Source organism: Saccoglossus kowalevskii, chromosome 2, assembly GCF_978046115.1.
Source record: "Saccoglossus kowalevskii chromosome 2, keSacKowa6.1, whole genome shotgun sequence".
In the NCBI taxonomy this organism is placed as follows: Eukaryota; Metazoa; Hemichordata; class Enteropneusta; family Harrimaniidae; genus Saccoglossus; species Saccoglossus kowalevskii.
The window spans coordinates 32,844,249-32,854,504 of record NC_140642.1 but is presented as its reverse complement, the minus strand read 5'-3'; positions in this window follow the sequence as shown (position 1 = coordinate 32,854,504).

Below are 10,256 nucleotides of genomic sequence, written 5' to 3'. Positions count from 1 at the left end.
CATCTGAACTATTATCGATTTGTTCCCTTCTTCGACGCACTGCCTATTATGCAATCTGGTTAAAAACTTATGTAAATTTTAAATATTTTTATACATGTATTATATTTATATTTTTATTCAGATTACGTATATTATATTATATTATCTATTGTTACATGTGGGCGACATCTGTCACGTTGCGTAATACCTATAATGATATGTCTCTTGTTTGTTTTGACGTGTGTTTTTTTTTTTCTTTTGTGTCAATAAAATGAAATATTATATAAATGTGTAAATGGCGAAAGCCGGGCTACCGAGATTTTCAGCCCTCGAGTGACTGATTGTAGAATCTATTAATGATGTGATTAGTGAAACAATATATTCTACCACATATGAATCACTCTATTCAGGAAGGATTGTAAAAGTCTGTAGAAGTGAACTGGAATCCTCAGACATGGGCATTTTCATGAGAATTTACATGTAATTGTTTTTGTTTTGTTTTTGCTTTTTGTGTTTAATGCGTTTTGTTTTTTGTTATTTTAGTTGGGTTGTTCAAGGTTATGATACAGTTTACTCTACTGTCACAAATATGTTATAATATACGAAAACTCGGCGAAAGCTAACTGAAGACTAAGAAGGTTTTGACGACTAGTTGTTCTCAATATTAACACTCAGAAAATCCACTAGTTATCAAAACTGTTTTAGTTGCCATAGACCTTGTCCCTTAGTTTTTGAAGACTTACTTTGAGAGCTTGCCGATAACTTAATGATAGCTATCCATTTTGGTAAGGGATACTTTGGTAAAACGTTTTGTAATAGAAACATTGTTTAAATTTAAAACATTTTCATCTGTCACGGGCACGAAGTTTCCAGATTGAGCAAGTGTTTTCGCTTAGAGGGGATTGCGGTGATGACACCCATACAGAAAACAAACTAATCCACTGCAATATTGTATGCACCTGAAAAACCTGTCATAAAATATGAAATTACCAGAAAAATGATTGTTAACTAATAAATCACTTATGTAAGGTGCACTGATTAGTTCTTGATCAAAATACTAATATTATTATTATTTCAAATTCATTGTCCTCTTTGTACATTAGTTTAGGTAGCAGGATGATTAACCCACCGTATCAAATGCACAGTTGAGAGAAGCTGCAAGAGCATTCCCCAATATATCCCCCCCCCCCAAAAAAAAAATTCTGATGTTATGAATTTCCTTTAAATTATCTTTTTTGTTCCTAATATTGTCTCATTGTATTCATTGATATTCTTTTTTTAAATTAGTATACTTATGTTTCCACAACTATTAGGGAAATAGAATCACATCCATTTCCATTCTTCTCCTCACCTACCCTCAACATTATGACTACTATTCTTGCACTAAAATGATATCATCTTTTCGTTGACAGACAAATTTGAATACCGCTTTTCTCTTGATAAACGAATGTTTCGAACACTAAACTTTAAAACTTTAAATTTTAAGAGAGTTTATAAAGAAGAGAATAAGAGAAATAGAAACAACATCAACAGATTCATTATACTTTGATGTACATATGTGTATCTTTTCACCAATGCATAACACATATTGACCCAAAAGTTATAGATACTATTGAAACCGCGACCATTTTAAACATTAATGTGAAAATTAGCACTCGATACTGGTGGGAAAACCAAAACAGTCAACAAGATTAACCATGACCAGGTTTAAGATCATACAAAGCGAATGACTAGGGAACGTTTTTTTTTTTAATTTTTGTATGCGTTCACACAAGGTAATTTTCTGTATTTTGGTTTTCTAGTTACATCATCATTACTTCTGGGTAAGAGCGATGGTAGAATAGAAGAAAAAAAAAACGGCACACCTAAATCTAAGAAAAAATGTCACAAAGTAGGGAAAACAAAAATATTAGCACAAAAAACAATTGTACAGTTTTTCACCCCAACAGTTTATAGTGTCCTATCCCTTAAAAGCTACTACCGGTATTAAATGAGTTCCCAGAATAACCATACCTGCAAGCGAGATTTAGTTTTGAATGTGGTAGAATGTGCCTGCAGGAATTTATTAATTTTTACCACTACCTGCAAGACAGTATTCGTATTGCTTATAACATTAGTAATAATACCGAGTGATGGTGGAGTTAAACTTTCTGTGATGAGTTTAAATTTTGTGTACACAGTGTATTCTGGTGTTAGACTTGCGTTGTCCATGCTGTTAAGAAACCACGATCAACACGTTTACGGGCAAAAAAAGTGCTGGTTTATGCTTTGTAACTCACATGGGATCAATGTACTATACATAAATCGATCATTGACCTCGTCTTGAACTCCCTATCTTAGTCTATAATACGAGATTCAGTTTCATTCAGGGTAAATCAGAGTAATTGAGTTTATTTATAGAGCGTGACCTTTATACTGCCAAGGCTGACTGAACAAGCTTTACGCCGTACAGGCACTTCCTTCAGAAACATCATTAAAGCGGCAGGCCCGTAGCCAGCACTTTTGAATAGGGGGTTCGAAAACAGAAATAATATGTCTGACGTGAAACGTGTGAATTTTATAATATTAAAAAAGTGTCTTTGAGCTCTGTTACAGGCATTTTTATATTCTCGGTTTTAAATTCAATTGGTTTACTTTGTGTTACATTGGTAAGTTATTTCACATAACATCATTGAACTATTTTACCATATGATTTTAGAGAAGGGGTCCTAAGCCATTCCCTACCCACAGACAAACACACCCACACCCTAGATCCACTACGGCAAAATGTTGTACACAAAAAAGACAAGACTATACGTATCTTAGCATTATTGTCTAAGCATTTTAAGGTTGAATGCTACTTACGAGTTTTTTCGCTCTTCGCAGATGTTAGCGCACATAAAAGTGACACGATTTCATGTCGAAATCTGTCTACAATTATTCATTTTAGTATTAGTCAATTTTGTATTATGTAGTTTTATTTCTGTACAGGGCCTCAGCCCATCGTAGAAAATGAAATGAGTAGAAAAGTGCATAGCACGTTTTAAAAACAATACAACATCCATATAAACATATGGTACTAAGTTAAGCTGGATTAATATTCATCTAGTCGCTCGAAAACTTTTAAAAGATACAGAACTAGTTGATAAATGGTGTGGCAGTTTGTGTAGCGACGAAGTAAGCCCAGACTGTCAGTATTTGCAAAATTGCATATTGCATTATTAGACAAAAGATCAACAAAGTGAATTTCATTTTCTACCATGCTAAATTCAAGCATATCACTACAAAAACGTGCACAGTCTGATGATTGTGAAATTGAGGCATGCCATCCTTGCTGACAAATTGTTTTTATTCTTTGAGTAAATATCTCTAAGAAGTTTGCAGTATCTCCAACTTGTTTTTCAAACCAGACAATGCCGAAACCATATTTGAACAGGCGATTTTTATGTGGGTATCCCAAGTAAGTCTGCCGGTTTTGTCTAATCGTTTAAGCATGATATAACATGTTTTGGGGTTCCAGCTATTTTTTATTTCAACTAATTTTAACCAATATGAGATACAACGCTTAAAATAACCACAGCATAATGGCAGCCTTCCACGTTCATCCAACATCGCTACATTGTTAGTACAACTATTCACGCTAAGTAGATATTTGCAAAATGTTGTCTCTCGATTTCCGAATTTTTGTACCCCCATATCGCTACCATAAGAAATAGCTGGCACAATGATTGCATCAAACAAATTAAATGCACTAACCAATGGCATACCATATATGTTTCTTACAGTATGTAAATGTTTTGGTTCATTGTAAATCTGTTTTTAGAGGGCGGTAAAATAATATACATATAGTGGCAGTTTAGCAGCGGTCTCAATAGACTTCAATGACTACATCTCCTTTTTATGAACCCACTAAAAATATAGTAAATTTTTTAAGACATCAAAACAAAAAACGTGTAAAAAATATGCATAGTTTCAGTGCTGAAGCAACACAGTGGGGTAAATTGTTAGCTGCAAGGAGCTCTTCGACCGATACAACTCGTGATGATAAATCTTCGGCATTTTTTCAATGATCTGTTGAATCCGTAGCTGTACACTATTGTCCAATAACACAGGCTACACGTACTAATACAATAAGTTGACTACATTTGGCTGATACACTTGCAACAAAACAGTATATATGCCATCATTTAAAAATACAAAACTAATGAACCAAACTAGGAAAGTACAGTGTCGTGTTGTGTCAATCCCGTTCGATCCCCACCGTGGCACTTTACTAACTGAGCGAACACTCGCACAAGATAAACTGCCATATTCAGGACCACCACATCATTCAGAGAATGACTACCATTACATTATTTTTTCAATGTTGTTTTAATATTTAACATCAGCTGCTGAATCTGATTTAAACGATGGTAATTATTTTAATTAATACTGTTTGTTTATTATGTTCTAATCTACGATTACGATAATAAATCTATTCACTTCCAAAATTTAGGGAGTTCGATCGAACCCCTCGAACCTCCCCAAACTACGGGCCTGAAGCGGGAGGGTCGTCGCCTGCGCACGCGCGTGAATTGATTCCTAAGCGACGATAACAACACACGCTAAAAACGCAAAGGCTCATGGATAGACGCTTCTTTGGAAACAGTCACACGCTATGGCCTTCTGAGGCATGCACAGGTGACATTTAAGCAATGTCTGGAGGCAACATTAAACAACATACTTGACCATATACAACATGTGGACCAGTGTCAACTTACCCAAAGGTGGTCAGATACCCCTTCTTATTTTAGAACAAAACAAAAATTAGTAATGAGTACAAATGTATATAAATCAGAAAAAAAAATGGTTATGGTTTTCGAAAATGGTGGTGGAGGCAATTTTAAAGCATGGCAACCATTAGAAATACTAGTAGTTTGTGAAGTAGCCGATTCACATTACAAACATTGCAACTCAATTCAAAATTAATGCGTATAATTATATATATCCCAATTTATGGTAATTACCTAATTTGAATGTTACTAATTTAATAATAATAACTTTATTACACTACTAAAAACCTTCAGAGGGTTTTTGTATGGTAAGGAATAATGATAATGTATTTATCACTTTTCCATGGTTACTGCCAATTACGACATTTTGAAACTATGCTACACATTTGTATTTTACTTTTCTGTGTGTGGGGGGAGGGTGGTGTTATTGTTTTTATAAGCATGCTTTTTACCCAGAAACAGTCACTTATCTAACAAAAACATTTTTTTTTCTTCACCTGAACTTTTCTCTAGAACAATTTTGTTTTTCAAATTTTGTCAGCATTTTAGTGATTTTGTAATTTTTCTAATTCTTTGTTAGCATTTTGGTGATTTAATGTTAGTTTATTACTTTTAATACGTTATATGTATTTTAGTGACCATTTCCTTTCCCCTTAGGGGGTGAGTGAGAATCAATAAAGTTATTATCACAAATATTCCTATTATTTAGGCTAGACAGGTGTATTTTTAAAACTTTACCTGGTGAATATTTAAAACAACAAATCGTAGCATAGGCTTATCTTAACAATCTCTAATATAATGTGTTTCAGATATTGGATAACGTGTCTGATAGCGGCGGACTGATAGTCTGTGCGCTCTGAAACAGTCCAAAAGTCCAATACCGTTTTTTTGGTTACATTTACATGATACACTTGATTCTTGAACTTCTTTGTTACACTATCAGAGCTCGTAAGGGAGACTGCAAAATATTTCAGTTTTAGTGAATATATATATATATATATATATATATATATATATATATATATATATATATATATATATATATATATATATATATATATATATATGCCATGAAAATGTGTATTTCCTACATATCTAGCACTTTGTAAATTAACAGACATGTACTCCAAAACTACCACTTAACACTGCCCTTTTGTCCATGGATTTGCAAGAACGTTGGTGTTCTCGTCTTTGCAAATTTCAGTCTAAGAATAGGGAAAATAATATTTCAAAAGACAAACTGAGTCCCAGAATTTACTTATTGAATATTGGTGTACACATGTGTATCTTGTCACCAATACGAAGTGCAATTGTTCAACAAAATAACATGTATCTACCCAAAAGTACCTACCTGGTATCTGGCCTCCATATAAAAGGTCTGATCAATGCACAGATTAACTAAGTGACGTAAAATAGTACTCTATTAACAAGCATGGAAAATGCATAGCCCCTGTTCTGTATTTAAGATCAAAGTTCATCACGAGCAGTGACCCTGGTGTGTGGGTGTATCTATGACTACCAGTATATGTGTGATGAGGTCAGTCGTTGTTGTAAATCTCCTGTAGTGAGCCGCGCATGTTGAATCACTAACAAATGTAATGTACAATCAAAATCCAGTTTGTAGAATCATTGTACAATGTATTGTGTTTGAACGAAATCATGCAAGCCATGTAAGAACAAGTCATTTGAAAATGGCACAGTCCCCGTCCACAATGTCTTTATATGTTCAACAGTAAGACATAACAAAAATCAAAGAAAGCTTAGAAAGAACTCCTGTGTGCTGTGAGAGTATTGGAGAAACATTAAAATTAATTCAAAATTTAAGATTTGCTTATTAAACGAGAAGTTTGGCAACCAATATTTGTCTGCTATTTGAGATACACAACATGAAAGCAATGTGATTCACATTATCACAATTTATAATACAAACAGAATATACATTTGCTTTTTCATCTATGGTTTTTAGTCAAATTAATTGCACAGCAACTCTGTGATGAATTCAATTTAAATCTGGGATAATAATAGGTAATCAATATGCAAGTTTATCAACATTAAACTAATCATGTCTGAGGATTACCTCAATGAACCAAATGAATTATTATACAAATTAAGCAATTTTTATCACGCATAGATTTAGGTCTGTATATTGTTTCAGGGCATGCATGTACAAAGTTTCATTATAATGTGAGGATTAATCCTAACTAAACTAGTGGAAAGCTGAAAAGAAAATTAATATGCAAATTAGGTAATTATTATAGATGTATATAAATAAACCTAAAACTAATTAGATCATCACATTGTGTTATAGTATACATGTACCAAGAATCATCGAATTAAGATATGTACTGTCATAGACCATCTATGTACGAAGTTTCATTGAAATGCGATTAGAACCAATAACTATGAATTATTATGCAAATTAGGTAATTAATATGATCTGATTGTAACCCAACATTGAGCAGGGTTATGCATTGTTCTAGACATCAATGTACCATGTTTCATTGAAATGGAATAATTAGTACATGGAATATCAGTGTAAAAGCTGAAAATTGGCTAATTATGCAAATTATGTAATTAATATGCACTGATTTTATCCAAAACTAATCAGGTCTGTGCATTGTCCTAGAACATCTATGTACCAAGATTCATTGAAATGAGATAATTAGTACTTGCGATATATTAACTAATTATGAAAATTATTTGATTAATATGCACTGATTTTACCCCAAATTAATCAGGTCTTTGGATTGTTCTAGAGCATATATGTACCAAGTTTCATTGAAAAGTAATGATGTAATAGTATTTGAAATATCAAAAGCTGAAAATTTATTAATTATGCAATAATAATATTTCCAATATCTGTCTGTGCATTGTCCTATGTAAGTTTCATTGAAATGTGATTAGTACCTGAGATTATCTATGATATGTGTGATGTATGTGTAAAGTTTCAAGGCAACTGGTCAACCATATGGCCCTGGTACTGCATTTGTTTAAACAAAATGGAGGTCAGTCAGCAATTATGTTACAACGCATATGCATCTCTCAGTATATAGAATATTACTTGGAATCAAATAGCCCAACGTGCATCACCCCATTTATCTCTAAAAAAAATGTGTTATTTAAAAATCTTAGGTATGTTAGACAATATATTGGTGAGGAATCGGCATGAACATGAATCAACAAAATGAACACCTGGTATTAAGTTTGAATGGACAAATGGTTCCAGACAAAATGATCGTCAATTCAAAAGCGTTTATGAAATGACAAAACCTACTATATTACCTCGAATATAGCATTTGTGTGCAAATGTTCAACTAAACAAGTCATTGTCAATGACACGTCCCCGTTCCGTTCATATTTGAGTGACATATACATTCAAAGCAGATCATGACCGAAATGCACCTGCATATGTACAACACATTGTACTAAATCTGAACAAAATCCATGCATGCATGACTGAGATCCGGTTCTGGAATTGTGAAAATACGTGATTTTAATGCATTTTCGGCCTTAAAATGGCCATCATTCAGCTATTGCTAAGCGGATCATGAAACAAATGCACATATATATTTGTGACATGATGCACCATGTGTGTGTGAAGTTTGAACTTGATCAATCCAGACATGTCTTGGATACGGATCCAGAACTGAATTCTTTAAGAAAATGGCCGCCAGTCGGCCATTTCGAACTTGATCCGAAAAAAAAATGACGTGCATCAAGGTCCTATTATGTTTAATGTAAGTACCGAATTTGAACAAAATCCGTCCATGCATAACTGAGATCCGGGTTCGGAATGGTGAAAATGTGCGATTTCAATGCATTTTCGGCCTTAAAGCGGCCGCCATTTGGCTATCGTTAATGGGATCATGAAACAAATGCACATACATATTTGTGACATGATGTACCTTGTGTGTGTGAAGTTTGAACTTGATCAATCCAGACATGTCTCGGATACGGATCCAGAACTGAATTCTTTAAAACAAAATGGCCGCCAGTCGGCCATTTCGAACTTGATCTGAAAAAAAAAATGACGTACATCAAGGTCCTATTATGTTTAATGTATGTACCAAATTTGAATGAAATCCGTCCATGCATAACTGAGATCTGGGTCCGGAATGGTGAAAATGTGCGATTTCAATGCATTTTCGGCCTTAAAGCGGCCGCCATTTGGCTATCGTTAATGGGATCATGAAACAAATGCACATACATATTTGTGACATGATGTACCTTGTGTGTGTGAAGTTTGAACTTGATCAATCCAGACATGTCTCGGATACGGATCCAGAACTGAATTCTTTAAAACAAAATGGCCGCCAGTCGGCCATTTCGAACTTGATCTGAAAAAAAAAATGACGTGCATCAAGGTCCTATTATGTTTAATGTATGTACCAAATTTGAATGAAATCCGTCCATGCATAACTGAGATCTGGGTCCGGAATGGTGAAAATGTGCGATTTCAATGCATTTTCGGCCTTAAAGCGGCCGCCATTTGGCTATCGTTAATGGGATCATGAAACAAATGCACATACATATTTGTGACATGATGTACCTTGTGTGTGTGAAGTTTGAACTTGATCAATCCAGACATGTCTCTGATACGGATCTGAATTCTTTAAAACAAAATGGCCGCCAGTCGGCCATTTCGAACTTGATCCGAAAAAAAAAATGACGTGCATCAAGGTCCTATTATGTTTAATGTATGTACCAAATTTGAACGAAATCCGTCCATGCATAACTGAGATCCGGGTCCGGAATGGTGAAAATGTGCCATTTTGATGCATTTTCGGCCTTAAAATGGCCGCTATTCGGCTATCGTTAATCGGATCATGAAAAAAATGCATGTGCATATGTCCCATATAATGTGTGATGTATGAGTGAAGTTTGAACATAATCGGTCCATGCATGTTCGAGATACAGGTGATCACGGACGGACGCACGCACACAGGGCAAAACATAAGTCCCCGTTTTCGGACTCCGTTCGAACGGGGACTAATAAGGTGATGCCAGACACCAGTTTTTTCAAATTTATTTTAATTGCCTGGTATTAGGAATCATTAAACGAGCTATGAGAACAGCCATGCCTGCAAACAAGATTTCAGTGAAAACAAACTAGTTTTGTATATGGCAGAACACAACTACAGAAACTAATTAGTTTATTGTTGCCACTACCTGCATGGATTTTAATGTGGAAAGAATTGCATTGCTTATACAAAAATAGCAGGTAATGGTGGTGGTCTTCTTGCAGCACACATTTTGCATGTCAGTATGGGACTTATTAAACAATGCAGTGCCCTTTAGGTCAATATTCCATGATGGTCAAAAAATATGGGTTCAACGTCCTATTAATAGATTATTGACCTCATTTTCAACACCCAATTTTAGCTAATATTACAAGGTTCAGCATTAGCAGTCATTGAGTTTTACTATGGTGCATGACCTTTATACCACACATGCATTTCTATTAATAACAAGTCATTCTTAACGACAGTCTCCGAAGGAATTTTGGAAAATGTTATTCATGCCAAA